Source organism: Rutidosis leptorrhynchoides, chromosome 8, assembly GCF_046630445.1.
Source record: "Rutidosis leptorrhynchoides isolate AG116_Rl617_1_P2 chromosome 8, CSIRO_AGI_Rlap_v1, whole genome shotgun sequence".
Lineage (NCBI taxonomy): Eukaryota > Viridiplantae > Streptophyta > Magnoliopsida > Asterales > Asteraceae > Rutidosis > Rutidosis leptorrhynchoides.
The window spans coordinates 58,501,327-58,520,351 of NC_092340.1; the positions used below are offsets into that span (position 1 = coordinate 58,501,327).

General features: G+C 29.9%; 1 long non-coding RNA gene across 1 annotated transcript in view; it reads left to right on the forward strand.

Moving 5' to 3' along the window:
* The first annotated feature begins 4,162 nt into the window (after positions 1-4,162).
* Positions 4,163-19,025, forward strand: part of LOC139862485 (uncharacterized) — a 49,672-nt gene continuing 34,809 nt past the window's right edge. The window contains exons 1-2 of the long non-coding RNA XR_011764199.1: positions 4,163-4,551; positions 4,961-5,870. This is a non-coding gene — a long non-coding RNA (uncharacterized lncRNA). The remainder of the gene's footprint in view (positions 4,552-4,960; positions 5,871-19,025) is intronic.

The following is a 19,025-nucleotide window of genomic DNA, read 5'->3' on the forward strand; positions in this document are numbered from 1 at the left end:
AAACATGATTTGGTCGGGTTGCTACAAAACATTCATTGACTATGTTTGTCTGTTGTTATAGTTTTTGGATACGCCAGGTACCAAAACGACGTATTGCAAGTCAGCAAGACAAACATGCAACGCTGAGAATCCGCTTCATAATTACACCACAGGAGCAGGAAAAGAAGTAGTACAACTTAACGATACTGGAGATTATTAATTCATTAGCAGCAAAGGGTACTACTATAGTGGTACAAAATGGCACGTACATGTCATCGATCTACCACGACGTCCACAATCTGCCCTTGTTAAGAATCACGTTTCACGATTTGCTGTTGCTACAACGCACGGTTTTATGTCCATGATCGTTGCAGTTGCAGCCATTTGGGACTCATTAATCCTTTGTATGTATATTACTACTTATGATCTTGTGTGGATAAAAGAATTAATGTGTAATTCTTTAGGTTTTGCTTCTGATGCAGTAGATGCCATTTGCTAAACTTACTGATTATCTTAATGCAAAGTATCTCAAAAGTATCAGGTTTATTTATATTCATTGGGTATTTTTATCATTAGTCGGGTATTTTTATTATTCATCAGGTATTTTTTTTATATCATTCATCACGTTTTTTTATTTATCATTCTTCGGTTATCATTCACCAGGTATTTTTACATTCATTGGATATTTTTATCGTTCATCTAATATTTTTATCATTCACCGGGTTTTTTTTATCATTCATCGCGTTCTTTTATTATTCTTCGTTTATCTTTTAGTAACTATTTTTATCATTCATCCTCTATTTTTATCATTCATCGTGTATTTTTATCATTCATCACGTTCTTTTATCATTCTTCATTTATCATTCATCGGTTATTTTTATCATTCATTAGTTATTTTTTTTTATCATTTATCGGATATTTTTTTTTATCATTCATCACATTCTTTTATCATTCTTCGTTTATCATTCTTCGTTTATCATTCATCAGTTAATTTTTTCATTCATTAGGTATTTTTATCATTCATTAGGTATTTTTATTATTCATCGGGTGTTTTTTTATCATTCATCACGTTCTTTTATTATTCTTCGTTTATCATTTATCAACTATTTTTATCATTCATCATCTATTTTTATCATTCATCGGGTATTTTTATCATTCATCACATTCTTTTATCATTCATTTATCATTCATCAGTTATTTTTATCATTCATCGGGTATTTTTTTATCATTCATCGAGTATTTTTTTTTATCATTCATCACATTCTTTTATAATTCTTTGTTTATCATTCATCTGCTATTTTTATCATTCATCAGGTATTTTTATCATTCATAGAGTATTTTTTTTTTCTTTCATCGCCTTTTTTTTATCATTCATCGGGTATTTTGATCATTCACCTGGCATTTTTTATCATTCATCATTTTCTTTCATACAAAATAGTATCTACTTTAATTTGAATAATTGACATTTGATATCATTCATCAAATAAATGATAACGGTCACAACTCACAACTCGAGATTAACAAACCATACCAAAACCCTACACAACTCGAGTTTTCTGCACAACAAAAGAACAAATATACCTGCCAAGTTTCACATTTGATACACTGATGGACACGTTTACAACAATTGGCTACCATACTACCCTTATCATATAAGTAGAGATTATAAAAACCCAATAAGATAAGTAGATGTTACAAAAACCCAATAACACAAGTAGAGATTACATTGTTTACTACATTACAAGCAATGACACAAACGGTACATTGGGTAATGATACTTGCAGATATCCTAAATTAAACAGAAACGAACGTGCAGTAGGAATCCCAATGAACACATTTTAGAAGCCCTTGAACACAGAGAATAAGTTGTTGTTGATGTAATTGTTATCGACCAAGCTTACCAAGTAAGTTTTTTCTACCTGTATGATAAAACCAATATAATTAGATAAGGCTCAAAACTGGTTTGTGTCAAAAACAGATCACCATTTGCTTTTTTTATCGAAAAGCAAATGGAAAATGGATTATTTTGTTTTAATTTAATTGAAAAAGCTAATTAATGCTAACGGCGTATAAGATAAGAAAAATAAACCTCTTGGAAAAGTGATCTGGAAGAATCATCCCCGAGATACAGATGTCCCACCCTCTTGACCAGATTTCAAGAGTAATCCAATCTTGGCTGCTACACTTGACTTTGACTTTAACTATATGAGATTAGTATTCAACTACTTGTGTTTATTTGGGCCTGTACAATTTCATTAACTACAACAATAGAATTAGAATAACAGTAACATACTTAGAACATACTTACAGTAAATTAAATAATTGAAACAAACATGAGAGTTTTATTAACAATACCAATGTAGCTTATAGTCAACTTAAGTCAACATGTCAAGAGAACTTTTCAAATAACAAAGATTTGTTATCTCAAAATCTCCTATATCAGTTATTTTCTTTTCGCCATTCCGCTTACCCTCATCATGTAGAATTACTCGTTCTTTTTGATCATGTATAGTTGCATTTTAACGTATTTAGGATGACAAATTGAAAAGAACGCATCAAAAAGCTTCAAAAACTCCCACAAGCGTTTATCAATTGGCCGTGAATTATCGTCTCGGCAGTACCTAAGTTCGGTTACAGTTATCGGCAACACATTTTGTGTTGTTCATAATCAGAAGTTAAACTACTCAAACACAATACCTAAGTTCCAGACTCGGCAATCGTTCCCAAGTTAACATAACATTCAAAAACCGAATAACACATTCTTTTTATTACTATTATTTCATGTTCATCAGTAAGTTACATTCATATCAATGTACATATCATTCCTCATAAATAATGTATTATAAACATGTCATTCATCATAAACAATGTGTTAAAAACATATCATTCATCACTTGAATTTTATAGTCAAATGCATTAAAAAGAATATCTAAACTAATCAACCTTGTAATTAAATATAAAACCATTCCTTATTATTATAATATCAGTCATCAACTCAATTATGTAGTCACATTCATTATGATGAATATCTAAACTAACCAGCTTAATTATATAGTCATATCCATGCGTTTCAAAACACTATGTAATTACATCTCATACATATTCATTAATTATCAAAAGATATTCATTCATCACAAACATATTCATTCGTTCTCAAATCATCTTCATTAATTTTTAAGTGAATGCAATATCATGTGAATAAACATCAATTTAAAACTTTCAAATTATAAACTTAATATCGACATAAGCAGAAATACACAAACCTATATTTCTACCTATATTTCATTGAGACAAATCAACGAACACCTAGTGTGCAATATCTTATAATATATTCATTCAATCACATGTAAGCATACAAGTTTCTAACGAATAATAATAATTATTAATTAATAATTAATAATAATAAAGGTAACGACAAATTAAGAAGAGATAACCTTGTAAATCGTGAATTTATCAAAAACCGTCATTTTTATTGATGAGGATTCATCAGTTCATGACGGTTGTTGAGGATTTATGAGTTGTGATGACGATTCATCAATTGGGAAGAGTAACAAATTCACCATTGTTATTGAAGATTCATCAGAAATCGTCATTGTTTGTTGAAATTGGTTGCGAGAGAGAAGATCCATAGAGATTCAGAAGAATATGAAGAAGAGTTGAAGTTGAGATTCAGATTTATTGGAGGAATCTGGAGACTGGAGTAGGTTTTTCAATTTTAAGATCGTACATAAGAAAGATTTGTTATTTTACCAGAGTGCCCCTCCGTGTTTATTTTCAGCTGGATGAGGTTTTATGAGATTTGTGGTTCACATTTGCTTATTCGGTTTGTACTCGTTTTAAGCTTAGCCACGGATCGTGCCCCTATATATATATATATATATATATATATATATATATATATATATATATATATATATATATATATATATATATATATATATATATATATATATCACTCTATACCTTAAAAGAGAGTTTTTATTAGCTAATAAATATTTACATAACCTCATTTAAGACCCTTAGATTAACAAAATACATTAATCTACCCTTTAATCTAATGGTCCATATTAATCCTCTTTCATTATTAGTTAATAAATCAAACAACTTTAATCATGTACCTAAAATACCCTTAAATTAGGAAAAAATACGGGAGCTTTCAAAAAAATTAGGGGTTCCTCTGAAATTGAAGGGTTTCCTGTTCAATACTCCACAAACGCACATCATCAAATTCTTCCCCAATTATGTCTCACCATAATCCTAAATCGTCCCAATTGTATGCTTTCAACAAAATTAGGGTTGCTCTGAAATTGAAGGGTTTTTGTTCAATACTCCACAAACGCACCGCATCAAATTCTTCCCCAATTATGTCTCACGATAATCCTAAATCATCCCAATTGTTGATACACAAACTCTAGAAATATGATAAATCCATTGATGAAATCACATCAACATAATTTGTTGGATTCAGTAAATCAAATAAGTTGGTAATTTGGTATGTCTTTGATTTCTTAGTTTATTTAATCTATTCAGAAACTGCTCGTCTGTGCCAGGGAGCAGAGCTAAACGAAAAAAGTAAAATTTTGTTCTTCTTTAATTTTAAGCCTATCTATCTTTAACTTTATTGTAACACATGCCAACCCTCATAAGTTATAAGTTAATGGGTCAAATAAAATGTATTCACAAGTTAATATGTCAAGCAGTAGTTCAAGTATATAATCTCTGTATAAATAAATGTATGTTTGTATGTATGTATTAGTAGTGAAGGCTAATAGTTGTGTGACTATAGTTACATTTACAATGGTGGGTTTCACAGTAATGCAACAGTAATACTGATTGGTTGATATGAATTAAGATGTTTTGTTAGGGTGTTTTGGAAATTTAATGTTTAAAGCATGCTATGGATTCTGTGTTTTCTATTGGTTGCTAATTGTTGAATATTGTTCCTCTTGGACGATTTAATGATTTTTAACTTTTTGTCTAGGCTACCGCAAGAGTGTGGTGGGATGGGTAGAATAAAAGAGTATACATATATAGGTTTCTAAGCACTGTTGAAGCAAAGATAATTAATGTTTTTCCCATGCTTGGATGATTCACGCAAGGATAAGGTTGTGCGATAATATATTGTATTGTGCAGGTGTACCAGCATCAGATGCCTAAAAAATCATTCAAAAAGTCATTTTGAATGATCTATCTCAAATGTGGTTCCAAGATCCAGGTGTTTGTTATTTCGTATTTACCTCAATCTAGGAGTCAAACTTGACAAAGAAAATGAAGTTCAATTATCTTGGCAATCAATAGAATTTGTATATAGTTTTTCATCTCCTTCGTTATTATGATAAACCATGAGAATCAATGGTGGTTTATCTTTGTAGATGTTAATAAGAAGTGGTGTAAGTATTTTCCTTAGCAAGAAGAGTAATAATGATCATCTGAGTTCGACTTTGAAGAGGTTGAAAGAAATTACCTAACAACGTAAGGTGTGCTATCTGGTGGTGAAGAAAGTTCATAAAAGATAGTCGGTGGTGGCAGTTTAGACCCTTTTAACTCTAAAAGGTCAAACAAAAATTTTTTGTTAAAAGATCAACTGGGTCGAACATGTCTAATGGGTATAAATAATGATGTAAAAGCCCTACATTTATATTGCTAGGTTCGTGTGGGACTGTATATCATGCTCTAGGGTACGAATCTGTAGTTGTACCTACACGCTATGTAAATTTTATGCCAGAATTTGATCGCAAGTTATTTTTGAAAAACGAATACTCACATTATTTCATAACAATCAGAAGGGAAGCTCAAATTAATTAGTCGGGATGTCCAATAAGTAAGCTCAAAATGAGCACCAGGGATCCTAATGAGTATGGAAGCTCTAAACAAGATTAAGCACGATTCCGGTGAGTCTAAGTCTTTCATGGGGCATTCCCTTTTCGATATAATGCTCAAACTTACAAGTTGTGTCCATATAGTTGCCTTATATCGTAAGCACTACATTTTAAAAGTAGCAGATGTGTTTCTTTCTTTTTTTGAAAGGCAAGCCCCAAAGTGTAGCTAAGAGATTCCCAAACACCCAACGACTAGGCCACCCCTTGGGGTTAGATGTGTCCCTTTCTACCTTCGTGTTTTGCAAGTAATACACCAGACCCATAATTTTCTATTTATGCGTGTTGCCACTGTATATCGGAGGCGTTTGGATAAGTGTTTTGAACTGATTCTTGAGGATGATAACTGCTTTCTGTGACGTCATAGATGAAGTGCTTTTTAAGGAATTCTATGACTGTTTGTATTTGACCCAACCTGTTAAACCCGTCTAAAAATCTGACCCATCTGGACCCAAACACATTTTCCCCGACCCGTACCCAGCCCAACATAATTTCCAGTCATAGTTGAAATATATGTCATGTTTGTAAAATAAATTAAAGCGTTTAAGTATGTGTATAAGCGTACTAAAATATAGGAGGTAAAGTTTCTCTTAAAGGATTCATAAAAATGGTATGTGTTTGATGTGTGCAGCAGCGTATACGAAATAGTTATTATTTTTACTGCGAAATACTACAAAATATGATACAAATTACACAAGTTTTATTTATTTATTTATGGAATATACCTAAACCTTGCTATAACACTTATAGTTAGTGTACCTAATCGTAGAGTAGTGTAGTTTTTAGTAAGTCCGGTTCATTCCACAGGGAGCTAGCTGAGTTTAACGCTATATTTTTAATAACTATTTTTATATATATATATATATATATATATATATATATATATATATATATATATATATATATATATATATATATATATATATATATATAAGTAGTAATAATATTATTATAAAAGGGGGTTTTACCATTTAATGACCGGTTTGTCGATTTTAAATAAAGCGTAAAGATAAATGACGATAATATAAATGACAGAATTTAAATTGCGATAAAGTAAATTGCAGTAATTAAAATGACAGTAAATAAAGGTACGATGAAATATGAAATAAAAATATTATGCTTATTTAAACTTCCGTAATCATGATGTTTGACGTTTTGATTTTAATTAATTGTTACCCGGGTTAATTGTCCTTTGTCCTGGTTTATTTGATACCTATCTGGTTTTTGTCCATAATAGTCCATCGGTCATAATTATAAAATGCTCGTCAAATTAACCTTATTCCCGAAGTCAAATATTCCAACTAATTAGGGATTCGAACTGTAACAAGATTTTAATAATTTGTTAATAATTACACCAGGTTATCGACTGCGTGTAATCCAAGGTTTTAATACTTTGTTAACAATTACACCAATTATTCTTGTATGTAATCCACCCCTGTTTTAATGAGATATGAATATTAATTTACCCACTTGATCAGAATGAATAATCAATTACCCAACCCGAATAATTAATTAAATGATCGTAAAAGATGTCGTATAAACGTCACTAAATAGGACATACATAATCATTTTAATAATTATTAGATTAACTAATTTGAAGATAGGTTCGACATGTTCCAATGAGTTGTCGTTCAATTAGACAATACCCCCTACCTATTAATAGTCAATAGTCCAATGTTCACAAGTGTCGGTCTTTTTTCCAAACCTTAATTATGGTACAAAATCTAATAACCCAATCTTAATTTTTAGTCTAACATCACGATTACTTTGGCTCAAATAAGCATAATAATAACTTAGTTACGAGACATTAATTTAAAAAGGAAGAACATAGCTTACAGTGGTGATTAATCGCGTAGCGTTGCACGGACAGAATTTCGACTTAAAACCCATAAAACATTCTTAAAATAACCTTATTATTATTAACTTAAAATTAAACTTTAAATTATAAATAAATATATATATATATATATATATATATATATATATATATATATATATATATATATATATATATATATATATATATATATTTACGTTACATATGAAGGAAAAGAAAAAGGTGTGTGTTAAATTCGTCCAAAAACTGCTCGATTTATAGACTTGGCCAGGATTTTCCCTCCATGCGATCGCATGGATTTTAGGCATCCTGGACATGCGATCGCATGGCCAGCTGGATCCAGCCCAATCACTTTGTTTTCTAGTTTTGCCGACGTTTTATTATATAATATAATATATATAATTTTAAGAATTATTTATATATTATATTATATTTATGTGCATAGTTGACTTGTCATTTTAGCTCCGTTGCGTCGCGCGTTGAAAGTTGGTTCATGTCCCGGTTCCGGATTTTCGAACGTCCTTGCGTACTATTTAATATCTTGTACTTTGCATTTTGCGGCTTGTACTCTTATCATTTTTGGACGTTTCTCATCAATAAATTGAACCACTTGAATTATATCTTGTACATTTGAGCTTTTTGGTCATTTGCGTCTTCAAATCGTCATTTTCTTCTTTTATCTTCGCAATTATTTATTTAAACGAATATTACATAAAAATAGAACAATTGCAACTAAAAGCTTTACATATTGGAAGGATATTGTGCCTAAATATATGTTCATTTGGAACACTATCAAATATCCCCACACTTGAGTGTTGCTTGTCCTCAAGCAATATAGAACTTAAAATAAAATCACACTTTACTCGAATCACTTTTTTTATTCTCACACTTTATAAATCAGTGATTTTGATACAGCAGTATAAAAAATGATAGTAACGATGTGGTTTACAGTCCCACATGACTATAAAAATTTAGATCCTTAAGGAAATTGGATCTTTATGAAAATATTTGATCTTTTGAAAATTCATTCTAGCTTTTACCCTAGATAAGTTTTCCGGAATAACCCTTCACCGGTGTTTGCAAAATGTTTTTGTGGGTTTGGTGGGTTTCATATTTGAAAATTTTAGCTCAAAACTTATGGTTTTGTGTCACGCACTTGCTAACCTTGTATTGGGAAAGCAACACGTCCAGTATACTTGCTCTGTATATTACCTTTCGGTAAACTACCGTCCGGTTGTAAAGGAAAGCGTTGAACAAGCAATTGTTAAGGCAATGTCCCGTGACATGCAGATAATTATGGTCAAAAACGTGTCGGATGCAATTACTATCCTTTGTAGGAGCAATAGTAAAGATCACCCTATAGTTTTTCGGTCTGGTACAAGGTCCTGTCTTCGACCATGCTATGCAACCACCGTTCTTATGGTTGACACCCGATTTGGTTAAGGTAACCTAATGAATTCTGATGAATTCTCGAGATTTTACGTTCAATGGTAATGAACGCATTGAAAATAGGTTTTCAGAAAATAAATCGGTTTGTAATTTTGATCAAAATATTTTCTCGTTCAAGCTCGAGTTTAGATATCATTGAATTTCATGAGTTTGTAATTCTCAATCTTTAAAGTCAATCTCAAGGATTGAGTAATATCAGGCTTAAAAGCTAATTTTTAATCTTTAAGGAGATTATCCTTTCTGGGGGTCTGATTCATTAGTCTTATCAAGCTAATTTGCATGGCGTCCTCCCCATTTTACGAGACAGATCCTCTCATGAATAGGATAAGTCTGACCACTTGGCGACCCTGTTTGATGCTGAGGTCCGTGGATTTCCTGCTGATTTTAGAGATGACTTTTCTAGATTTTTCGTCAACCTACAGCTGGTCTGGACGACAACTTCCTGACCTAAATCAAGAAGCGCGTGTCTTTTTCAGAAGACTTTACTTCCTTTTAATGATGGAATTGATTCATCGTGCAGATCCATCTTTCTTTCAAATATATTACAGTAAATTAGGTAAAACTGATTAAAATCGTCCAAAACAAAAGTACCTGTAATAATCTTGTACAAACATATGTGATATGTGTTTTAAATAACTTGGTAAATTCTTCCCACATTTAGCTTTTATTTTTTTTTTCTTTGCCTTTTTATTCTCCTCTATTCCATTTTAAATGAATTCTAACATTTTGGGTTGTTTCTCCATTTATGTTCTCTCCGAGGTAACAATAATTTCGGCATTAACACCTAGTTTTATCGTTCATAAATATGTGTAAACATGATTTTGAATTCATTTAGTTGAAATTTTTTCAAATTTTCACAAAATTTGGCAATTAAACTAAGTGTAAACCCGAGAGAATTTATAACCCTTCCCCACACTTAAGATCATGCAATGCTCTCATTTGCATGAAATCAGACTATAATTATAAATTCATGAGGGTGATTAGTGTAGAAAAGTGATTAAAAATACCGAGTTTGCAAACATATTATTTTATATCACATTTGATATTTTGCGTCTTGTCGTCAAAATTAGTAGCTTTTGCTGAACTTTAATGCCATTCTTTGAAAGTGCGCTGTTTTACCCTGTTTTGTACATAAGATAAACTACAAACATATATATATATATATATATATATATATATATATATATATATATATATATATATATATATATATATATATATATATATATATATAACCTTTATTTATTAAAACAATTTAAATGAATAATTTTTTTTTTAAAAAAATTTGTTTCCTTTTACTTTAGGTAGTTTTGGTATGTTTACCTAGTTCGTCCCTCGACAAAATTTAAAATTTGTCATTTTTAAAGCGATTGTTTTAAAAGCAAATATTTTTGGATTTTTTAATTTTTTTGGTATACTTTAGATCAATAAAATTAAAAATAATGATAACAAAATTTTTCGCCCCACCCTCGGGTATAGCAATTTCGGTTTCATGACCTAGTCTTCAACTTACTATGAATTTTAGAAATCATTTTTTAAACTTAATGAAATAAAGTAAATTTTTATTTTTTAAAATCACACAAAAATAAAATTTAAAAAAATGCGTATTAATTTAATACAAAACCTACAAAAAAAAAAAAATTCAGAATGGGGGAAGAAAACTAGTTCTTTAGTGTCTGCTAGCGGAAAAGACCAATCGGATTCCATTCTCGGAACTACACGAGAACAGAACAACTAACTTTAGACAGCGTTTTCTTTTTAGAACATCTGAATCTCCCCACACTTAGGTAGCTGTGGTGTCGAAATTGTGATTAACTTCATTGTCAATTTCTCTTGGACCATAATCAACTTACATATCTGTGACTTTTGTTTTAAGCCATTGGTCGGATTCCTGTGTAATTTCCACAAATTCAACTAGTTTCGCCTTTTCTTTAAGCGATAGATTAGATACTAACCGGTTACATAACTTAAAGTTCCCCTTGGTTCTAGCATCGAGAATCCGTTTAATAAGTTTCTTCATTGAACTATTAATAACGGAGTCATTTAATTTCGTATCAACAACGGGGTTCTTTGTTATCAGGTCATCATTAGGTGTTACTTCATTTTCCCCACACTTAGGCATTTTATTATTGTTAAGCACTACCGTTGGAGTTGGTAAAACAACATGGTTCTTACCAATCATTTTTGTTGGTTCAACGATTTTGGTTGGTGGAGATTTAGTCTTTCGAATCACAAAGGTGACCGATTTGTCACCATCACTAAGTGTCATTCTACCCTCTCGTACATCAAATAACGCCCCAGTGGACGCTAAGAATGGTCGACCTAAAATTAGAGGGATGTTTGAGTCCTCTTCTATGTCAATGACAATAAATTCGACTAAAAAGGTTAAATTACCCACTTGAACGGGTAGGTCGTCAGCAATTCCAACTGGGTGCTTAATGGTTTGATCAAAGAGTCGAACACTCATTTCTGTTGGACTTAACTCATATACTCCTAATCTCTTATATAATGAAAGAGGCATAACACTCACACTCGTACCTAAATCTGCTAGTGCATCATACATGACATAATCACTAAGTAGACAAGGAACAATAAATTCACCCGGATCACCCAACCTGGGTGGAACTTTTGGTGGAACTGACTTCACCGGGTTTATCTTTACGGTTTTTGTTTCTTGTACTTTCTTATTCTTCTTCTTTTTCTTTCCAGAGGTATCACAAATTCTATTACCTATTATGTGACGACCCGGAAATTTCCGACCAAATTTAAACTTAATCTTTATATAATTCCGACTTGATAAGAAATGAATTTTTAATAAATTTTGAACCTCCGGAAAGAGTTTTACATCAGCTTTTGTTCACCCTTTTATTCCGACGATTCACGAACGTCATAACTTGATTTAATTGTTTAATTATTTAATTATTGTGTTTATATATGGATTTATATATATTTAACTTGAAAATATGATAATTAAATATCTCATTAAGTATATTAACAAAGTATTGTATATATATTTTCATACTACTAATTTAAAGAGTTTTTGAACAATATATATGTTACTATTTAAACGACGTAATTAACTTATGTTAAAATGTATTTACATATAATGTATTACGAGTGTAAATACATCCTTACAAGTATTGAATACACTTTATAATATACCAATACATATAAAGGATAGCTATACTCGTATTTCTGTTCAATTTTCTCAAGAATTCTACTCGCATTCATACGGTATTTTTACCCGTATTATACACAACTTCTAGAAGTATTTGCTATTGGTATATACCAATAGAAATCTGCAATTATTTGTGTAATATGTCATCCATGACCTAATCAATTTAATATGTCATCCATGACTTAATACATTTTAACTTATCTTAGATATTTTCACTAAAAGCCAAATTTTCAAGCCTATAAATAAGCACCATTTCTAACTCATTTTTACACATTCATTTTCTAAATTTTACTTTCAATTTTCACACACTTGCAAGAACTCTCTCAAGTTTTATTCCACTACTTCTTTCCAGTAACTTTACATTCTAAACTTGAGGTAAAAACTCTACTTCAACTCTTGTTCAATTTATATGTTTATAGCTTTCTATATAAGAGTTTATAAACTAGAACATAGTTTATTTGATTCTAAACTTGTTTGAAAAACTAATCTAATCTTTCTAACTTAACTCTAATAACACTTATTTATATGTATTATGATGTTATATTAAGTTAATATAAGAACTTATAACTTGTACATATGAAGAACACCTTGAAACTTAACATATATCCTTTAATCTCTATTCAGTAAAAAGCGGGCTGTTTTGGGTTGGGAATTAAAAACCTATCTTAGACTTTGAGTTCGAGGCTAAGACTTTGGAAATATGTTAATATATGTAAATAAGACTTCCAGTATTTTTTTCATGATTTTAGACAAAGTGAAAGTATTTTATCAAAAATCATATATTGGGTGGATGCCGGGATTTTTCCAAATCTGTCCACCGACACAAAAAGAGGGTAAAGCTCTAAAAATTACTACTTTAGATGAACTTTTTGAATTGGTTTTGTAAAATTGACTTCTTAAGGAATCCATATCAATTTGATTCACTTTAAACAGAGTTGTAATGAATATTTGGCGAGCAAAATAAAATATGCTAAAATTAACGTGGTATAGACGAAATTTATATTATAAAAACTATATTAACCATATCCTTGTTAACTTTTCCTATATCCTATATATATTTGGACATGTTATCATTAGTATAACAAAATATTATAATCTTGATTAATTTCGAGATTGTATATATATAATAATCTTGGTACGTTCCATGACAATACGTGCACAATACGTTTTGATAAATCCTAAGACAATACGTACACAATACGTCTTAGTTAATTCTAAGACAATACGTATACAATATGTCTATGGATTATTGCAAGACAATACGTACACAATACGCCGTGGGGTAATTCTAAGATTATATATATATATATATATATATATATATATATATATATATATATATACCGATTATTGGACTGTTGGACTTTTTGGACTATTTTGGACTACTAACAAAGGACTACTAACAACGGACTACTAACAATGGACTACTAACATAAAATGTTAAAAATTATTACATAAGTATTCTATGAACTTGCTTTATTTTATTCATATATCTATTATTATCTGAATCGTTATTATTGTTATAGGTTCGTGAATCCAAGGACGACGGTCATATTTTTAATAAGTTGAAAACTTATTATTAATATACTTTTACTATCGTGAGTATATAGTCCCATTTTTAAACTCTAAAATATTTTGGGATGAGAATACATGCGTTGTTTTATAACTGTTTTACGAAATGGACACAAGTACTAAAAACATATTCTACGTTGAGTTGTACCACTTTGCATATCTTCCCTAATAGCTTGGTAACTAATATTTACATGTTGTAAGAACATGTATACGCGAATCCTATTGATAGATCTATCGGGTTTGATAACCTCAACCGGGCTAGCAGAGGCGGAGCTATTCACAACCTTATGTGGGCACATGACACCATCGACTTGTCCAGAAATTCAACATACCTATAGCTCACATAGTGTAAAAGAGTTGGAAATTTAATAAGTGACCCCACTATTAATTTGATAGCCCATTTATATGTGAATCTAGGTCGGTACATGGATATTATGAATATGAGAATATCAATCAATTAGTTATTTAAATTAAAATATATCAATCAATTATATTTAATTAAAACCCAATCACTCGTTATATTATAATATTCTATATTTTTGACGAAAATCACCAATCCGTTAATTTGAATCTTTGAGCAGCGCACTTTTGTTTTTATACATTAAAATAAAGAACCATCTTAACTTTTAAAGTTTACTTAGTTAATCATCAATAATTTTCTTCTTTATTATTTTGTGCTATTCAGTATTTTAGGCTTTACTAAGTTTAGATTGTATGTTTGATTTGGTTTTCAATAAATTTAATTTATATAATGTATTTGTTCATTCTACGCATTTGTTATATGTACACTTTATTTAGTACATATACATATAGTATTTGTTATTTGTTCATTCTTTATATGTACACTTTATTTAATACATATGAATTTGTTATATGTATTTTTTCATTCCATGTTTGATTTAGTTCGGGGTGTCATATAAAGAGAAGCTTTTACTAGTGTTATAGATGAAACAATTATGGATTGCTTTCAACGAATAAAATGTCATTGAAGACATATATGTTAGACGATATTTGAATTTTTTTATGATTTAATTTTAGTTTGCCAATTAAATTTTATGACTTGATGTATTTGAATTTTAATTTGTGACACCATCCCTTTGAAATCCTGGCTTCGCCACTGCTGGCTAGTCGCTCTAGTATCGTAAACGGTTGCATAGTACTTCATTTTTACTACACTTGGTACAGTGTAGGGAGATTTCATAATAAAGGGAATATGCCACATTAATGGTTAAGTATGGTTACCGAAGCGCTCAACAACTTATAGAATACTTTTATACACTTGCGAGTGTACATATATTTATAACTATGAAAATCTTGTGGTCTATATTTATATCGATGCTAAACCTATATATCTCACCAACCTTTGTGTTGACTGTTTAAGCATGTTTATTCTCAGGTCCTTAAGAAAGTCTTCCGCTGTTGCATTATCTGAGCAAGCTGTGCATGGAGTCTCATGCTTTTGTTTAAATGAAGTGTTGCATTCAATAAAACCTTTGTCATGTATTATATTCGATTGTTATGTCACATGTGTAGTATTTGGAAACCGATGTATCATGGGGATTATTTCTTAAATAATCGCCCACTTGTTTAAAACATGCATTATGTATAATAATGGTGTGCTTTTTATGAAATGAATGCAATATTTTTCTAAAACGTATCATATAGAGGTCAAATACCTCGCTATGGGGCCAATGAATAATGTACTGCGTTTATAGTAATATGGACGGGTCGTTTCAGTTGGTATCAGAGCGGTGGTCTTAGCGAACCAGGTCTGCATTAGTGTATCTAACTGATAAGTCGCTAGGATGCATTAGTGAGTCTGGACTTCGACCGTGTCTGCATGTGATAATGCTAAAAACGAACATATATTTCATAGCATTATTCCTCAAGAAAGACAAGCTTTTAGTTGCAATTGTTCTATTTACAAGTGATATTCGTTTAAATAATAAAAGGTGAAGACAAAAGACAGATTCGACGAATTGAAGAAGCAAACGACCAAAAAGCTCAAAAGTACAAAAGACAATCAAAGAGGTTCCAATTATTGATAAGAAACGTCTCGAAATTACAAGAGTACAAGATTCAAAACGCAAAGTACAAGATATTAAATTGTACGCAAGGACGTTCGAAAATCTGGAACCGGGACATGAGTCAACTCTCAACGCTCAACGCAACGGACTAAAAAGTACAAGTTAACTATGTATATAAATATAATATAATATATAATTAATTATATTAATTATATATATATATATATTATATTTATAAATAAACCGTCGGCAAGAGAGACTCCAAAATGGGTGAGCTGTAATTTCAAACTCCGCGACTCGCGGAGTTTGAAGGCCAAAAGTGCCGCGAGTCGCGGAGCCCCAAACTTTGAAACTCCCTATAAAGCCAACCGAATTCTGAGCATTTTTGATCCATCATATATCATTCTCTCTATCTATATACGTAAAATATATATATATATATATATATATAATTTATATTTTAATTTTAATTTTAATTTTAATCCTAATAATAAGGGTATGTTAGCGAATGTTGTAAGGGTGTAAGTCGAAATTCTGTCCGTGTAACGCTACGCTATTTTTAATCATTGTAAGTTATGTTCAACCTTTTTACATTAATGTCTCGTAGCTAAGTTATTATTATGCTTATTTAATCCGAAGTAATCATGATGTTGGGCTAATTACTAAAACTGGGTAATTGGGCTTTGTACCATAATTGGGGTTTGGATAAAAGAACGACACTTGTGGAAATTAGACTATGGGCTATTAATGGGCTTTATATTTGTTTAACTAAATGATAGTTTGTTAATGTTAATATAAAGATTTAAAATTGGGCGTTCCTATAAATTACCATATACACTCGATCGGACACGATGGGCGGGGTATTTATATGTACGAATAATCGTTCATTTAACCGGACACGGGAATGGATTAATAGCCACTAGAATAATTAAAACAGGGGTGAAATTATGTACAAGGACACTTGGTATAATTGATAACAAAATATTAAAACCTTGAATTACACTCAGTCGACATCCTGGTGTAATTATTAAACAAAGTATTAAAATCTTGTTACAGTTTAAGTCCCCAATTAGTTGGAATATTTAACTTCGGGTATAAGGATAGTTTGACGAGGACACTCGCACTTTATATTTATGACTGATGGACTGTTATGGACAAAAACCAGACGGACATATTAAATAATCCAGGACAAAGGACAATTAACCCATGAGCATAAAACTAAAATCAACACGTCAAACATCATGATTACGGAAGTTTAAATAAGCATAATTCTTTTATTTCATATTTAATTTCCTTTATTTTATATTTAATTGCACTTCTAATTATCGCATTTTTATTGTTATTGTATTTAATTGCACTTTTAATTATCGTACTTTTTAATTATCGCAAGTTTATTTTATCGCACTTTTATTATTCGCAATTTCATTATCGTAAACTTTACGCTTTAAATTAAGTCTTTTATTTATTATTTTACATTTGGTTTTAACTGCGACTAAAGTTTTAAAATCGACAAACCGGTCATTAAACGGTAAAAACCCCCCTTTATAATAATAATATTACTTATATATATATTTGTATTTTTATAAAAGTAAACTAATATAGCGTTAAGCTTTGTTTAAAAAGATTCCCTGTGGAACGAACCGGACTTACTAAAAACTACACTACTGTACGATTAGGTACACTGCCTATAAGTGTTGTAGCAAGGTTTAAGTATATCCATTCTCTAAATAAATAAATATCTTGTGTAAAAATGTATCGTATTTAATAGTATTTTCCTGCTAAATTTAATAGTATTATATACCCATTAGCTTTAACGTCAAGTATTTTTGGCGCCGCTGCCGGGGAATCGCTTAAAAGCCGGAAGCGCAACGCTACATAAAAAAAAAAGATTTTTAGTTTACTTTTATTAAAATTCGTTTTTATAAAAATACGTTTTAAATATTCGAAAATATAAAAAGAAAAACAAAAATATAAATATTTTTAGGAGTTTGATAAATATTTAAGTTTTATAAAGTTTCTTTAGTTTGTAAAAATATAAGTTTTATTTAATTTATTTTATAAATATATTTTATAAATATAAAAACTGAAAAAAATAAAAAAAAATATATATATAAATCTAGTTTTACGATTTTTATTTATAAAATTATAAAGTAATTCTATTTTTATTTTAGTTTTTAAATATAAGTTTTTATTATATATAAATTTTAAATTATAAAACAGAAAAATTTAAAACAGAAAATAAAAAAAATAAAAAAAAAACGCGTCAGTTTTAAACTGTTCCAGGTTTGAATTTTGAAACCCCGCGACTCACGGGGTTTGCTGCTTTAAATACCGCGACTCGCGGAGGGGACCTGACACCGACAGAAACCCTAACTCAATTAATTACGGAGTAATTATTAATTATTATTATTATAATTATAACCCTACCTAATTATTATTATTATAATTACTTCTACTTTTTATTTAATTTATGTATTTAGTATTAATTAGTTTAATTAATTTGTAAAATTAATAGTTTTAATAAATAAATAATATAAAAATAATATTTTTATAAAAAAATGTACTTTTTACAACTTTTTGTATATTTTTATATTTTGTCCATTTTTAATTGTTTTAACGTAATATTTGTATTTTTAGCTCATATTTAGTTTTAAACTTAGTTTTTGCCATAGTTATTTTTACTTCTAGATTTTTAGGCTTTGCCGTAGAATTCCTTAAGTGCTTTTTCTTTAGACTAAGATTTAGATGCTTTAGAATTTTGCGACGCCTTTTTAAGTTTTAGTTTCTTTTTAAGTTATTTCCATTTGGGATTTAGTTTTTCCTGTAAGCTTTAATATTTTTAGACAACTTTTACCTATGTATCAATTATCATTTCAATTAGTAATCTCAATTTTCGATTATAATTTTAAGTTAGTTGTAGTAATAAGGTTAGGTTAATCAAGTGTTTCTAAGTTTTATAAGTTTCTTTTATTTTTCCGTCACCTTTTATTTTTCAACCATTTTTCTTTTTCGACCTTTTTCGACGAGCTCTTTTTCTTTCTTATTTCTTGCTATTCTAGTTTTTAGGACATAGATTTTTATTCTACTTCTTATCTAAATTTCTTAAA